The sequence below is a fragment of the Orcinus orca genome, chromosome 20 (genome assembly GCF_937001465.1).
Source record: "Orcinus orca chromosome 20, mOrcOrc1.1, whole genome shotgun sequence".
Taxonomy (NCBI): Eukaryota; Metazoa; Chordata; class Mammalia; order Artiodactyla; family Delphinidae; genus Orcinus; species Orcinus orca.
The window spans coordinates 27,856,681-27,873,814 of record NC_064578.1 but is presented as its reverse complement, the minus strand read 5'-3'; positions in this window follow the sequence as shown (position 1 = coordinate 27,873,814).

Here is a 17,134-nt window from a genome sequence, read left to right as displayed (position 1 = left end):
ACATTTGCATTGTCGATGGTCGGAAATAAATTTCACCAAAAGTCAGGGGCCTTCCATCTCAGTGAAATTTCTAGCGATGCACTGGTTGGGTGCGTGTCAAGATATCTGTTTTTTCAGTGAAGGATAAGTTATTGCATCTGGCCCCTCCTGCAGCCAAAAAACCAGGCACAACACCTAGTTGGCCTCTCTGGATATTGGACCTCTCTGGGTGTGTCACTCTGACCCATTTACCAAGTGACCTGAAAAGCTGCCTATTTTGAGTGGGGCCCAGAACAAGAGAAAGATTTGCACCAGGTCCAGGCTGCTGTGTGTGCTGCTCTGCCACTTGGGCCACAGGATCCAGCAGCTCTCCTGGTGCTTGAAGAGACGGGGGCAGCCAGGGATGCTGTCTGGAGCTTGCGAAAGGTCCCTACAGATGAATCACAGTGGAGGCCCTTAGGATTTGGGGGCAAAGTGCCATCCTCTGCAGATAATCCCTTTCCTTTTGAGTAACTACTGAGCCATTGGATTTACATCTGCAAAGACTCTATTTCCAAATAAGGTCATCCCAGGGTTCTGGATAGACATGAACCTGGGGGGACGCAATTCACCCCACAACAGGGAGAAGTGCTTTCAGGAGACACAACATTGATGTCATTGAACTGGAAGTTCAGACAGCTACCAGCCACTTTGGGCTCCTTAAGCCTCCAAGTCATCAGGCAGAGAAGGGAGTCATCCTATTGGCTGGGGTGACTGACCCCGACTACCAAGAGGAAATCGGGCTGCTACTATACAATTAAGGAAGAAGATGTGCGGAATACAGGAGATCCCTAAGGCTACCCTGCCTTAAAGTCGATGGAAAATGCAATTAAGGCAGAACTACTAATGGCCCTGACTCTTCAGGAATGAAGGTTTGGGACACCCCAGCAACCATGACCAGCTGAGGTGCTTCCTGAGGGTGTGGAATGGGTAGTGGAAGAAAGTAGTTGTAAAGACCCCTACATCTATGTGACCAGTTGCAGAAATGAGGCCTGTAATTATCATGAATCATCTTGTAATTTGCATGTAATTCATCATCTTGTGCTGTTTGTATCTTCATACACAAACTTGTATAGATATATAGTAAGTATAAAGTGGATCTTTTTGTCTTCTTCCCTTGTGTCCTTATCATGTAACATAAGATGAATTAATAATAGTTAACTTTACATAACAGGATCTTTCTTCTTTGGCCACGCAGCCTGCGGGATCATATTTCCCCGACCCCTGCCGCCTGCAGTGGAAGCACAGAGTCTTAACCACTGGACCACCAGGGAAGTCCCTACATCACAGGATTTAGGTTACAGGATCTCATAGAGAAGAGTAACTGTCACCCAAGGACTTGGCATTCTCTTCTGGGGAGAGGATCTGTGTGTTTTGGGTTATAGACAGGACAGTTGCATCACATTAGATGGAAGCAAGGCTTTGTTATTTTCTTTATCTGGAGATTAAGTGTGGTTTAAGGACGTGTGCCTGGGTAGCAAGCTGATAAAAGGTGAACTGGGCTAGGCCTAGTCATTCAATCAAACACTAATCTAGGTGTTGCCGGGAGGTTATTTTGCAGATGTGATTAACATCTACAATCCGTAGACTTTAAGTAAAGGAGATTATCCTCTGCATCTGAGTTGGCCTCATCCAGCTAGCTGAAAGGTCTGAAGAGACAAATTGAGGTTTCCAGAGGACGAAGCCGTTAAGGCCGCGGGTGGCAGTATCAGCTTCTTCTCAAGAGTTTCCAGCCTGCCAGCCTGCCCTGCAATGTCAGACTCACCTAGCCAGCCTCTACAATCATGTAAGCCCATTTCTTGAAAGACAGAGACAAGCAAATAATCTCCTATGGGTTCTGTTTCTCTGCTAGAGCCCTGACTGCTAAAGGGCCCCAGCTCTGGAGGTTAGGAGTCCTGCTCCTCAGCCTGGTGCACCACACTGACCAGTGGGGTTGCTGCCAGGCAGGCTGTGTCCCTTGTTCAGAATCAGGCGCCCCCCGGCTCTGCTTGAGACCAGAGGCATATGGGGGCAGCTCCAGAGAAGGTATAAGGCTTTGCTCTGTGCCTCACAAAGAAGGTTTCCCGTTCCAGAAGGGAGCTGGGCAGCCTTGGGGAAATGGGAAGAGGCAGCCTCCGCTGGAAGCACGTCCTTAGGGTGGCAGGGGTGGGATATAACGGTGCAGGGAGCAGGAAGTGAGGTGGGGCTAGCTGTCTCCGACGTGACACATCCGAGAGTGGCTTTGCCCGCAGTGGTACCCAGTGGCCCGGCAGCAGCCGACTCGGACGCTCTGATGCCTGTGGTACTCAGGCATGGCAGGAGCTTGCGTTCCCTGCCACACAGCTGGCTGAAGAGCACACAGGCAGGCACGTGTCACGGGGTCGACACTCACAGTTACGCACTCAGGACCTTCCTGGTGCCGGGTGTTCCTGCCCTCATGGAGCTTACATCCTGGCAGGATGACAGAGACTAAAGAAGGAAACAAGTGGACATAAAATGACAAGTACTGGGGAAAAAGCATAGAAAGAAAAGAGAATAATGGGATGGGGGACACTAGTTAGCAGTGGGTTTGGGGGAGGACAAGTGGTTAGACAGTGGTCAGGGAAGGCCTCTGAGGAGGTGACACGGGAATGATGAGCTGAAGCAAACCAAGCAAAGATTTGGGGAAGGGTCTTCCAAGTAGAAAGGCGAGTGCAAAGGTCCTGAGGTAGGAACAAGGTCAGCATAGCCAATGCCTTAGAAGGTGGCAGGCGGCTGAAGTTGAGTGAAGGGGGTGGTGGGTGAAGGGATCCAAAAGTGGGGGGACAGATCATATAGGGCCTTCTAGGCCATTGTAAGGAATGTGGGTTCTAGTCAAAGTGAGATGGGATCCATTGGAGGAGTCATAAGGGAGGGAACACTATGGTCTGATGGATTATAGTTCAAGGAGCTGGAGTTTTCTGGGATGAGGGGGAGGGAGGAGAAACGATTTACACACAAGGGGTATAGGAGGGAGGACTGCTCACTGAGAACCTGCGGGGAAAGCCTCAAATCCAGGGTCAGAGCAAGGAGCTGAGGGCATGGAGGAGAGTGCCAGTAATGACAGAAGGCAGGTGGGAGGATTTGGGGTCAGGGAGGACTAGGGGGTGGGTTGGCTGAGGGCTGCAGGGAGCTGCAGAGGGTAAGAGTCCTGGTGTGGGCTGACTGGGAGACCCGCATCTAGGTGGTGCTGGAGACAGACAGGGAGGTGTTGGCAGGATGAGGCCAGAGAGGTCATCCCTAGGGAAGGGCAGAGGGTGCAAGGGCAGGAGAGCTGGTTTGAGCCCTGGGGCCCCTCCAGGCTGAGCTCCTGCTCCCTCATCCAAGACATAGACCCCTAGGACATAAAAAACTGCTCTGTCCACCCCACAGGGGCCATGAGGCTCAAAATAACGCAGTGTTCTCCAAAGGTGGCAAACGTGCCCTGGGGTGGGTGTGCAGAACCAAATCTAGAGGGTCTGTCCCTTATTTTAATAACCGTGTTACTTTTCAGTGTATTAGATAAGCGTATTTTTCTACTTAAAGTGGAGATATGGAGTTCCCTTTTAAAATACATTTAAGTAAAAAAAGCGAGTCGGTTTAAAAGGTTAAGTAAGTAACAGTCTAAAGCATGTGCAGAGAAGGCAGAAATCATGGCAGTAGTTTTTGAATGATGGAGGTCAGGAAACACTAAAAGCTTTGTGAACATATAGCCCATGAAAATGTTTTAAAAAAAAAAGACACGAATCTCATCGCGATCGTTTGTGTTTGGGTGGCTCTCGTGGGTTCATGTGCACACGTGTGGGCGTGTACGTCTCATAGGCAGATGTAGCTGGGGTTGGTGTGTAGGGGACCTGTGTGTGTACGTGGGATGTGCACATCCGTGCACACACGCACGCAAGGTTATTTGCATGTGCACGTGGATTGCTTTATCTGGGCAGGTGTGTGGATACAGGTACACCAGGTATGCGAGCATTTTGGGTTACAGCCGCTTCCCCCTCCCAGCCCTCAGCGCTACCCAGTGGCACTGGGCTGGGCCGGAAGCCTGGGGCCAGCTGGTCTCCAGCCACCAGGGGGCAGCAGAGGCCGAGCAGGGCCTTCTTCAGGACGGGTCTCCTCTGAGTTGGGCATGCGAGGCCCTCGGAAGTCTCCCTCTGTTCTGTCCCCACTTCCCCAGATCGCCCCAGGCCTCTGCCAGATTAGCCAGCGGCCCGTGGCTGAGGCTTGCTGGAAGACCTAGGACTCAGAAAATGGACCTGTGGTCGTAGGTGGTGTGGGACTCCTGGGGTCATGGGGGGAAGGGACCCGGGTCCCTGAGGTGCTGGCATCTGGAATTCTGGGGGTGTGTACAGCTGGCTGGCCACTTCTGACTCTTCTGCAGGCTGGGCTCTGGGTCTCAGGGGTGCTCTGTAGCTGTCTGTCTCCCCTACTCTCAGCCCCACGCCTGTTCAGAATACAGCTGAACCCTTGGGCTCACCCCTGGCTTGTGGCGAGTAGGCCCCTCCGAGGCTCCCAGGTTGGCATCACAGGGGCAACTGGATCCTAGAGCCCTTCGGCTCTGTCCCCGCATCCAGGGCCACCACCTGCGCTAACAGGGAGGAGCACCCCCAGGTCAGCCCAGTGGCGGCAGTGACTCACCCAAATCCCGGAAGCCCCCACGGTCTTTCCATCCACAAATATGTAACGAGGTCCTACTGTGTGCCGGGCACTGCTGCAGAAACTCACCTTCTAGTGATGGGCGACCCTTCTTCCCCGCCAGCCTTGAGGACCGAGGCCTCGCTAGAGCAGAGTATATTAACACCCAGCAGCTTTCCTCCCAGCCTGGAGAAGAGGATGAGCCATGATGATAAGACAGCCGACTGTGGGCCAGGCAAGCAATACCCCCTTTAATTCTCCCTCCAACCCTAGGAGATGTGTAAAATGCGCCCATTTTATGCTTGAAGAAACTGAGGCTCTGAGAGGTTAAGTGGCTTCACCCAAGTTGCGCAGCCGGTGTGCGGCCCGCGCTGGGAGCCGCGTGTAGCCTGCTCACATTCATCAGTTCTCTTCCTTTAGAGACCCCTGGGCACGACGTAGACACAGCCGCCTACTCTTTGTTGTGACTGAAGATGAAGGAGCAAGTCAGTCCCCCGGGGCCTCAAGGGTGACTTTATCTCCCCCATCCTTGCCCTCACCCCCACCCCAGGTGACCAAGTTACCAATCTAGTGTGTGTCCTTCCAAATAATCCGATATGGCCCTACATAGACGTAATCAGGGTCTGGGGCTGTCATCACTATCTGCGTTAGAGACATTTTTCTCCCCCAGTGAAACTGTGGCAAACTGAATACTGCCCCCCTCCCCCCTCCCCCCACTAAAAAGATATCCCCGCCCTAATCCCTAGCTGACTTTCTGCACTTTTACGATCATCGTGATGTAGGATTCCACGTACACAAAAGGTCCAGAGCAGATTTGTGGTTGCCAGGGGCTGGGGGGTTGGGAGGAGTGACTGCTTATTGGGTATGGAGTTTCCCTTTAGGGTGACGAAGTTGTTCTGGAATTTGACGCTTGCGCACAGCGCTGTGAATATATTAAATGTCACTGAACTGTACCTTTTAAAATGGTAAACTTTAAGGTATGTGTATTTTACCACGATAAAAGTAAAAGAGGATTAAATGAGATGATGTAAACAGCATATAGCTCAGAAATATCGCTGAGATTATGGTTATTAAGTTTTAAGAATTTAAGATGAAGGGTGTTTGCATCTAAGTTTGAAGGGATAGATTTTTTTATTGAAATATAGTTGATTTAAAATGTTGTATTAGTTTCTGGTGTACAGCCAAGTGATTGTTTTATATATATATATATATATATATATATATATATATATATATTCTTTTTCAGATTCTTTTCCCATACAGGTTATTACAAAATATTGAGTATAGTTCCCTGTGCTATACAGTAGGTCCTTGTTGTTTATCTGTTTTATGTATAGTAATGTGTATCTGTTAAGCCCAACCTCTTAACTTATCCCTCCCGGCCAGGGATAGATTTTTTTTTTGGTTTTGGTTTTTGGTTTTGGTTGGTTGCTTGGTTGGTTCTATTTGTTTTATTTTGCCTTTTAAACCTTTTTTTTAAAAATTAATTTATTTTATTTATTTATTTTTGGCTGCGTTGGGTCTTTGTTGCTGCGTGCGGGCTTTCTCTAGTTGTGGTGAGCGGGGGCTGCTCTTCGTTGCGGTGCGCGGGCCTCTCATGTCGTGGCTTCTCTTTGTTGCAGAGCACAGGCTCTAGGCACGCAGGCTTCAGTAGTTGTGGTGTGTGGGCTTCAGTAGTTGTGGCCCACGGGCTCAGTAGTTGTGGCTCGCAGGCTCTAGAGTGCAGGCTCAGTAGTTGTGGCGCATGGGCTTAGTTGCTCTGCGGCGTGTGATATCTTCCCAGACCAGGGCTCGAACCCATGTCCCCTGCATTGGCAGGTGGATTCTTAACCACTGCGCCACAAGTGAAGCCCTTATTTTGCTTTTTAATCCATTACCCCCTGGGCCTCTCACACTCCCATGCCAGGCCCCCCAGCAGCCAGCTGCACTAAAGGATGGGCATGCCTCCCTCTCTGCTGTGGGTACAGCCGCGACCACCAGAACTCTGGCCAGGGCACCCTCAGTCACTGCCCTCCACGACCCCAGGAGTGGAATATGAACAGCAGCCAGGAGGACAGTAGCCCGCCAGGGAGTCTTCCCGTTCCTGGGAAATGGAGCCCATTAACGAGGCTCCCGAGCCCCAGCCTGTGGATGGGGGTGTTGGGGATTCCTGGGCGAACTCTCTGCCCTCCAGCCTCCACCCTGGTGTGGCCAATGGGCACATGCCTGCTCATCATACCCTCACGATGACTGTGGGTATGTACCCCCCCAGGGGCTGGGTGCCCAGGGGAAATAGGCCCCCCCTAGCTGGGCCTTGGGAATCAGTGAGGCTCACCCAGCTCTGTGAGTGGGTGTATCACGTGGGGCTAGGGAGGGACCTGCCCGGGAGCAGTCTGGGCAAGCCCTCCCTTTGTGGATAGCATCCTGTCACATCCTTGCGGCCCTGGCTCCCTGCCTGAGGACTCTTGAGAAGGAGAAATCGGCTGTTTGATCTCAGCTGCTAAGGGGAATTCTTGGCCCCAGCTGTGAGTAAAACACCATATGTCATAGTTTTTGAAAAATAATACATTCATGTGACCCAAAATTCAAAAGGTGTGGAATTCCCCCACCCCTTTCTCCCAGACACCCAGTTCCTCCCAGAGGTAGCCCATGTTTTCAGGATCTTGTGTACCCACCCAGAGATACTTTGTGCTGATGAAGCCAAAGCCTATATATAGGACTCTTTTTTTTTTACTGGAGTATAATTGCTTTACAATGTTGTTAGCTTCTGCTGTACAGCAAAGTGAATCAGCTATATGTATACATATTGGGTCCACTGCCTTTATCTCCTTGGATGCAAAGGGCAACGGTCAACATTTTCCCATTTTACAGATGAGGCAACTGAGGTTCAGAGAGAGCCAGTGACCAATCCACGGTGACACAGTGAGTGAGTCAAGGGCCAACTAGACCCGATCCCTGACTCCCAGTGTGTGCTCCTACCCACCCCGACTCGGGGCTCGGGGACTTGTGAAAGCCCTCTGCACAGAATACAGACCTTATAGTTTAGGTCCTCCTTCTAATGTCTATCAGCTTCATCATCTAGAATATGTTAGTGCACCTCTCTGAGCTCAGATCCCTCACCTATGAAATGAAGATAATAACTGATAGCTCCTTATGAGGTTATCATAAGAACCAAATAAGATAAAGCATGTAAAGAGCTCAGCACAGCACCTGGCTTTTCTACGCCATTCAACACGCTTTTATTGCGGGCCTACTATGTGCTGAGCACCTACTGTGTGAGGATCCAGGCAACCATGATCCTGGCTCAGGGAGCTCACAGCCTAGCAGGCTCACAATAAGAGCTCAATGAACGGTGGATGTTATTATTCAGCAAATAGTCATCTTGCCTCCTGGTTCTGGGAAGCGGAGGTGAGACCACCGTACCTGAGTCTCCACCCAAGTCTAGAATGTGGGACTGTGAGAGGAGGGGCTGGCATCTTGTTCCCCACCCTCTGTGTCCCTGACTGGGGTCACATTAGTTGAGCAGGTGCTCAGTAAATATTTGTGGAATGAATGTGCAGAGGCAAAAACCTTCGTGAAGGAAAGTCCCTCACCCCCCCGCCACACACACACACGCATGCACGGACACACACACAGATTGCTCCAGGACGGGAGGACTGACAAGTGACTTGATTTCCTTTTCTCTGTGACTTTTGACTATGCAGATACCAGTGTTATATTTTAAAACTTAATTGATTAATATTTGAAAATGGAATGGCACAAGAGCTCATCCATGGTGAACCATGCTATGTGTCCTGTGACTGGTACTGAATTCAGAATGGGAGGGGGTGGCAAGGACGAGGTACGTACTCCAGGAAGGCGTCCTATAGAGGGTGGCCACAGAGACAGACCGTGGCGCTAGGAGCCATGATCATTGTCAGCCTGGCTCCTGTTACCATCTTAGGACGTGGGGTTAAGTTCAGTGTGGCAGAACGCCATTCTCTCGGTGTGTCCCCAGGCCTCCTGCCCCGCCGGACCTAGGCATCCCAGACCTCCGGAGCTGCAACTGTGAGGTGCCAGGTGAGTGCCAGCACGTCCCTCTGTGTGTTCGCCTGTCGGTAGAGCTCCTGGCGGTGCGGGAGGGAGACACTGACGGTGAGTGCGCTGCTCGGTCCTGGGTGTGGCAGGCGTTCACTCAGAGTTGTTCCCTTCCTACCTCTCAATCCTCTGGAAGCCAAGGACATGGGAACCCAGCTGGCAGGAGTGGTCCCGACACCCCCAAAATTCTGATTCCAGGCTACTGTAATCGCAAAGAGACCTTGAAGGGTACCAGCATGGGGCCGGAGGTGTACTCCAAGATAGCCCTTTGCCTCATTCTGCCCCAGAGACAGGCTGTCGGTGAGGGAGGGGGTTTGGGAAGCTCCAAGGAGGGCAAAAGGTCTGGGGAGACAGCAGGTCAATGGGGGCAAAGAAAGAACCCAAGGTGGGGAGGCCCTCTCACTGACTGCTGTGTGGCCTCAAGCAGCTCGCTTCCTGTCTCTGGGCCTCAGCCTCTTGCGCAGTTCAATAAGGGAGGCTAAGGGCAATGATCTCTAAACCAGAGTACGGAAGTGTGGGGCACGTATCCCTGGGGGCGTGCAAGATGTTGCTGCGCGGTACACAGATGCAGCGTTAAGTACCCTGGTACCAAATTCCAGCGAGGGAAAACCCACAAAGCTGTCTCCCTCTTTGAACTGAGTTTTGATTTACATGCAACAGCATGCCTTAAACCTAGGGTCATTGTCAAGCGAGAGTATCTGGCAACAATGAAATGTCTTCATTTTATTGTCATTATATGTTAGCCTCTTTCTATTTATGGCAAAAGAGATAACGTTTATTTTTACATACATTTGTTTAAGTAAAAAAAAGAATAAATTTTGTTGTAAGTATTAAGCAATTATCCAGATACATAGGAGAGGGCAAACATGGTGCCAGGTGGTAGAGGGGAGACAAGCAGAAGGTGGGAATCCTGGCTGGATGCCTGGCTCTGAACCTGAGAGAAGGCCGGAAGGGCAGCGAATTAGGCAAGACCCTCTGCCCCGGAAGTGCCTCCTGTCCCGTGGGAGCTGTGCAGACATGAGCTCCGCGTGGGCCCGCCCACAGCTGCCCGAGAACCACGCTCGCTGCCTCTCTCCTGCCCCAAGCCCTGCTGGGCAGTGACCGCGCCTGCCCCGCAGTGACCGCGCCTGCCCCAAAGGCATTTTGTACCAGGCGTTGTGTACCGAGTTACCAAGCCTGCCCTCCTGGGGTGTAAGTACCACCACCACTGCTCTGTGCATGCATCTGTCTGTCCACCCATTTGTCTGTCGGTCCAGGGCTCCTCTGGGGGGCACCCACTGAGAAGGAGACTCCCTGGCCAGAAGCCAGCTCTGATGCAGGGGCTGCCACACTGTAGCCCAGAGAGAGGACAGCCCTGGGCCGAGTGGAGCAATCCTCACTCTCTCCTGTCCTCACCTTCAAGTCGAGCTCTTTGGTGAGAAGGTCCCTGAGGGGCTGCAAACAGCCTGATGTGGGAGTTTGTGTTTGCCTGGGACCCAGGATCATTCTGGGGTTCGAGTTAAGTTTCAGAGCAGAGCCAGGTTGAGGGTCAGGTTAGAAGGTGAAGGTTAGGAGGTCCGTGTGTATTTGGTGTTGGGGACCCTTCCATGGCTGGAGTCGGGTTAGCATGAGCCCAGGATGGGGAGGCTCTGTCACTCACTCACTGCTGTGTGACCTTGGTCAGCTCCCCTACCTTCTCTGGGCCCCAGCCTCTTAAGGGCATAGGGAGGCTGAATGCAATGATCTCTAAAATGGAGGATCTCAAAGGTTGAGTCCCAGGACTAAACACTCAGTTTGTATTTAGGGGAGGAGGTGTCCCAGCACAGTGACGGGTGACGCTGGGCTTAGTGTGTGGCTGGGTTCAGAGGCTGCCATTTGACTAGGATCATGGGGTTCCTGTGTGTTGGGATCCAGAGGCTAGGGTATGACTGGGATCTCTGGCCAGGGTCAGGGGTCAGAGCTCTCTCTCTATGTGCCCTGAGCGTAGCCATCTAACTTATGCCAGAGTGAGGCCAAGTCCAACCCCTCACCCCAAAGAGGCTGAGCCACAGCTGAGGCCAGGGGACAGGGCACTGGTCCTGGTCCTGCAGCCCCTCACCACTGCCCTCCCTTCTCATGAGCCAGGAGACCACCAAGGTGATCCAGACAGCCTCCAGCGATATCAAGGGCAAAGGGCCATGGTGATCCTTGGCCAAGTCAAGTAAGGTCTGCACAAGTGAGTCAGGCCTGGGGTGTGAACAGTTGGGGATTGGTGGGGAGTAGCCTGAAACTTGCCCCCAGCCCGCAGAGAGCAAGGGCAGCCAGGAGAACTCAGACCTCCCCACCTGACTTGACACCAGGGCCAGAAGCCTGGTATTGCACGACCTGCCCCCACCATGCTGCTTCAACCCACTCACCATCCCCCAGTGCCCCTGTGGGGATTTATTGGAAGATATCAGTCTCTCCAACAGCCCCAGTAAGATTCGGGCCTTAGAACAGCCCTTTCTCTCCCCTACTGATGGGGTCTTTTTTGGGTAGAGGGAGGCAGGGTAGTAAGATCTCTTGGCAAACTGGGCTGAGGCTGTGCTATAGGCCAGGCGCCTTTACAAACAGTACCTCATTTTACCTTCAGCGCATCCCTCTACTGGCCCTGCTTACTGAACAAGGAAACAGGAGCTCGGAGAGGCTAAGCAGCTTGGAGGTCACACAGCGAGGCTAGCAGCGGCAAGCTCGGGTTCCAACCCAGGTCTGAGCAGTAGGCTTGGCCCCTGGAACACGACACATCCACCTTCCGGGCCCCTCAGGCTGCAAGGGAACAGATTCTGAGTCTGTATATCTGTGTGAGGCCTCAGGGATGGGGAAGACACTGCTCAGGGACCTAATCTTTGTCCTAAAACCTCATCTTCCCCAACCCCCCTCCCCCTCCCAAGGACAAGCTCAATAAATGTGGGCTCTGATATGCACAGGTAACCAACCTGGTGCTGGAGTCGGTGTAAACATTTTACTACCACTAGGGGGCGCTGGCGATGCTGAATGCCACCGTTACCTCTTGGGAGGAAAGCACCTGCCGCCAGCAGCTGGAGTGGGGATATCCCAGGTCTAGTGGGGCGTCCAACGGGGCTGCCCCAGCCCCGCACTCTCTGTGTGACATTAGGCTTCAGTTTCCCTTCTATAAAATGAGGATAAAGCCATCTTAGACCTACATCACAAGAGGTCGGAGATGGCAAAGTTGCCTGGAGAAGTTAAAAGAGATATTACCCTGAATAAATCATCAACAATTCAATAAGACCAAACTTCCATAGAATAAATTTCATTAATATATAACTTTTCCAAAATAAACATGGGTGGAGTAGAGATTAAATGTGATTGACCATGACTGATACTAGGTGAAGCTGGACTCAGCTCCAGGAGGATAGGGCAGGGCTTTGCCCACTGCATCCCTGGGCAGTGCAGGATGACAAGAAGTGGAGCTGTGACAAAAACACCCCCTTGCCTCTTCCCAGGCCCCCGACGCCCTTCCTTATTTCCCTTTGTTCTCCCAGCGTCCAGATCAGCCACCTGTCCGTCTCCAGCAGCCAGGTAGAGTTGGTGGAAGACAAGTCCACCAATGTCTCCATTCAGAATGCGCCTGTGATCTTCAAGGGGACGCTGGGGCGCCTGGAGATAAGCATTCCCATTCAGCTGACATGCCTCTCCCTGGCCCTCTCTGGGCTGAGGGTGGAGAGAGGGTCTTGGGCCGTGGCCTCCTTGCAGGTTGAGGGTTGATCAGCCTGTCGACTTTGAAATCGACTCTACTGACCTTCAGGTCAACACACACAGCTGAATATGTGTCCTACGCCCTCTGGGGAGGCAGAGAGGCTGGACTCCAGGAATCGGCCGCAGCGGAGAGGGAAGGCTAGGCAGACCGAGGATTCTGAGGCTGCCAAAGACAGTCCAGCCCGGGAAGTTTGCTGGCTGGGGGAGCCCAAAGCTAGCCTAGCTCCTGGCTGGCCTGGGCAGCACATGGGCTCTGCCTGGAGGCCGAGGCTGCCCTGATGTGGTGTCAGGGGACTCTGCAGCCTGTGATTCTGTCAGTGTGTGGACCAATGCCCCTGAATGCTACCTGTCTTTCCACAGGCTGCTCCTGCATCTCCAAGGGGAGTGCAAGTAAGTATGCTGCCTCTGTGGCCCCCATTTCTACTTGTGCCCCTTCGTGTTAGCATGAGCCCCAGGAGTATGGAAGGGTGGTGTGTCCACTGCCCCTCCGAGGGTCAACCCCAGACCATGCCTGTGGCAGCCAAACCTGGGGGATCAGTCTTTTCAGTGGGGTCATTACTTACCTCTCCCCATCAACGCCCCCTTAAAGGCTGGAAAAAAATAATCGCTTACAGTTACTGAGAACTTGCTATGAGCCAAGCACTTTTCCAAGCCATTTGCGTGGATTAGTTAATTACATCCTCACAACCCAACCCTGGAAGGTAGACTGTGTTATTAACCCCATTCTTACATATGGGCAAACTGAGGCACAGAGAGCTTAGGAAGGAAAGAAAAACTCATATCTGCTGGCATCCCAGGCATCACACAAGTTCGCAGCTACAATTCCTAGCCAAGCTAAGTAACTGGCTGAGGACACACAGCTCGCCACTAGGGGATGGGGGCAGGATTTGAACCCAGCAGCCCCCCGACTCTGGAACCTGAGATCCTGAGTACTCTACTCAGATCTTTGTCTTGGCCAACCCTCTGTCAAATTGCTGTGAGCATCCCTGATTCAGGCCCCTCTCTGCCCATGGAGCAGATGGACACGTGTGTGAATCTGGATTCAGGCATATCCGTATGTGTGAGTGTAACAGGTATGAACATCACAGGCAATGGGGCCTCCCGAGGGACTCTGGGCTGGTTAACACTCAGGTCTGAGGCTCCTTCTGAGGCTCAGTGTTCTTAGCTGTGAAATGGGGTTATAGCTGGGTTATGGGAGGATTTCAAGGCTGGCAGAGCCCTGAGCAGTGCCTGGCACACAGCAGGTGCTCAATGCATGCACAGGACTGGAGCACCGCAGCACTTGCTCCCTTCAGGCCCAGGTGGACCAAGCAGCTGTTCACAGACTTCATCTCCTTCACCCTGAAGCTGGTCCTAAAAGGACAGGTGAGTGGGGCTCGCCTACCCCTCTGGCCCGACCATTCATGGGGAGCAGTCCAGGGTTATGCCCCGAGGTTGGGTCCTCCTCCCGCCACTGCCCTTCCCTGAGAAACAGCCACCACTTCCCAGTGTGGTCAGCCCCCTGTGCCTATTCCCAGCACTGCCACCTCCACGTGGCCCTGCCCCTCTTCTGGTCTCCTTTCCAGCCTGGTGAGCCGCCTGCCCTGTCCGCCCCAGATCTGCGAAGAGATCTGCATCATCTCCAACATCATAGCCAACTTAGTCCAGACAAGGGCTGGTGAGTGTGCTTTGGTCTGCATGCCTTGGAAGGCAGTGGTGGGAACCAGGAGGCCACCTTTGGTCACTGTGAACCTTGGGACAGTCATTGCCCCTATCTGGGTCTCACAGCCCCTGTGTGGCTCTACCGTTTGGTGATTAGTTATGGTCAGGCTATGGCAAGTCACTTCCCTCAGGGCTGCAGCCTGTCAGGCTGTGACCTTGGGCAAGTCACGTAACCTCTCTGAACCTCAGTTTTCTCATCTGCAAGATGGGGGTGATAATAGCAACTACCCCATATGGTGGTTGTGAGAATTGAGTGGAAAAAAATGTATATAAAATGCTTAAGATGGTACCTGGCCCAGTTGGTCCCTATTATTACTACTGCTGTTACTAGCCTGGTACCCCCAGCATGAGCATACTGTCAAGTACTTCTCAAGCAGCAGCAAACAACAGGTGAAAGCTAAGAGGAAGAAAGTGGTTTGGAGATCTAAGACTCCCTGAGTCTCTTCCCTCCCTTCCCATACAGCTTTGGGCTAAGGGGGAACTCCCAAAAGGCTGTGCAGGGAAGAAAAAACTACTCAGGACTCAGTTTTCTCATCTGTCTAATGGGGACATCACCGGGCCTTTGAGAGAGACCCAGGACAAGAGGAGAAGGTGATCTGAGAGGTAAGAAGCACTGTCCTGTCCCAGTCCTAACACGAATACAAGCCAATGTTTGCAGAACGTGCTACCAACCAAATACTTGACTTAGATTAACTGTGGAATGCTCACAATCACCCCATTTTATGGATGGAGAAACTGAAATTTAGGGAGTCAAGGGGAACCCGTCCCCCCTCCCCCAAGCTGGGAAGCAGAAGAGCAGAATTTGAGCCTGGGCCATCTAAAAATTCCAAGTCCCTGTTCTTGCTACGTCATAACTGCTCCCACTGTGGTTGGCCAGCGGAGGGGGAGGTGGCCAGGCTGAGGGATGCGCCCGGCTCTTTGGGCCCTGGCACGTGGTAGGTACTCAGTGAACAGAGGCAATAAAGGACAGTGAAACCCACTGGGTAGACCCTCTGGGCTCCTGTGGGGGCCTTAGGAGGGGAGACCCCTGGTGGCACCAGGTCCGGGGCAGTGTGGACTGGCAGTGGAGGGGTGGAGGAGGGGGTGGAGTGAGCATAACTGCGTCTTCCTGTGTGCTAGGTCCTTTCCCCCGACCCCACTCCCATCACTGCCCAAGCCTGGAACGGGAACCTTGCTGGTCTCTCTGGGAGCACCACGCCAGGGCTGTGCCATCAGAGTGCATGTAGGCAAAGCTAATGCGAGGGTGAGGCCAGCCTCCCTGGACAGGCCCAGGCAGCTGCCAGAACACAGACAGGGCCAGGGGCCAGGGGGCCTCACCAAGGGCGTGGCTCTGGGTGCAGTACCACTACACTCCCCCGCCACCCTCCAGCCCCCGTGCTGGTTCTGCACCAGGAGTTGGAAACTACCTCCCGAGGGCCAAGTTCGTCCTGCTGTCTGCTTTTATAAATAAAGTTTTATTGGCTCATGGCCACGCCCACTCATGTAGATGCTCTTGCCTGTGACTGCTTTTGCCCTGCAGTAGCAAAGTGGAGTCGTTGCACAGAGACTGCATGGCTCGCAAAGCCTAAGATATTTACTATGTGGCCCTTTACAGATAAAGTTTGCCGACTCCTGGTCTGGCCTGTTGAACTCCATGACGCAGACCAGAGCTGGCGGTGGGGGCGATCTCCAGGTTTCTCTTGGGAGAAGATTAGGAGGAAAATCAGAGTAGCTCATGTTACTGGGCGCTCACCCACTTTTACCAGATTGTTCCATTAAATACATAGCTCTGAGGTGGATGCTCTCATTGGAGACGAGGACACCGAGGGTGCTGGGGGTGAGGCTTGGTCCCTGCCCACGGATCACCCAGCAGTAGAGGGCTGGGATTACAGCCCACGTCTCCGACTCAGAGTCCCACACTCTGAACCACTCTTCTAGAAGGGCTCCTGCAGGGCAGGGCCACCCAGACAGACAGAAGTTGAGAAGAGGGAGAATGACAAAGTGCACCCTGGGCACCCCAGGACCCATTTTACAGATGGGAGCCCTGAGGCTGGAGACTGGGGGCACCTGTGAGTGTTGGGCAGGGCCAGGAGGAGCAGGTGACTCAGGGCAGGCGCCCCATCCTGAGGCTCCACCCTGATCTCTCCCTCCCCACAGCCAACATCCCCTCGGATGGAGACGTCGGGTGGACGTTTCCCTGACAGGATTGCCTGTCATCAAAACCACCCACCTAGGGTCCCATCACGAGGTGGGAGTGGTGGGAGGGCAGCCTCCACGCCCTCTCCAGCATCTGTTATTTGTAGACTTTTTAAAGATGGCCATTCTGACCAGTGTGAGGTGGTACCTCACTGCAGTTTTGATTTGCATTTCTCTAATAATTAGCAATGTTGAGCACATTTCCATGTGTCTATGGGCCATCTGTTTGTCTTCTTTGGAGAAATGTCTGTTTAGGTCTTTGCAGCTCAGAATCTTAAGCTTGCCCTTGACTTGCTCTTCTCATCATTCCCATTACGGAGTCCCTATTATGTCCTCAGTATTTCTGGATCCTGTCCACTTTTTTCTGTTTCCATCTCCACCTGGGCCAGGCTACCATTATCACTTGTGGGGACCCATCTACAGCCTCCTGCATCCTGACATCTCCTGAATCTGTTCCCCACAGTAGCCTCCAGAAGCAAAGCTGATTGTTCACTTGTCTGCTTAAAACTCATCAAGAATAAAAGTCTTAGGATAAAAGCAAAATTCTCTGACATGGGCTCCAGGGTCATGTATTTTCTGGCCCCTGTTTACCTCTCAATCTAGTTGTTTTGGACTCAGCATAAGCATTCAGTTTAAGGGATGGTGTCTTTCATCAGCTTTGGAAATTTCTCAGCCACTCTTTCTCCAATTATTGTCTCTCCTCTATTTTTTCTATTCTTAACGTCTCGAATTTCCACTAGACGTATGTTGGGCCTTCTCATTCCATTCTATGTCTCTTAGTTGCTCTGTCATAGTTTCCATCTCTATCTCTATGCTAAACTCTGAATCATTTCTTCAATTATCTCTTTCAATTCACTCA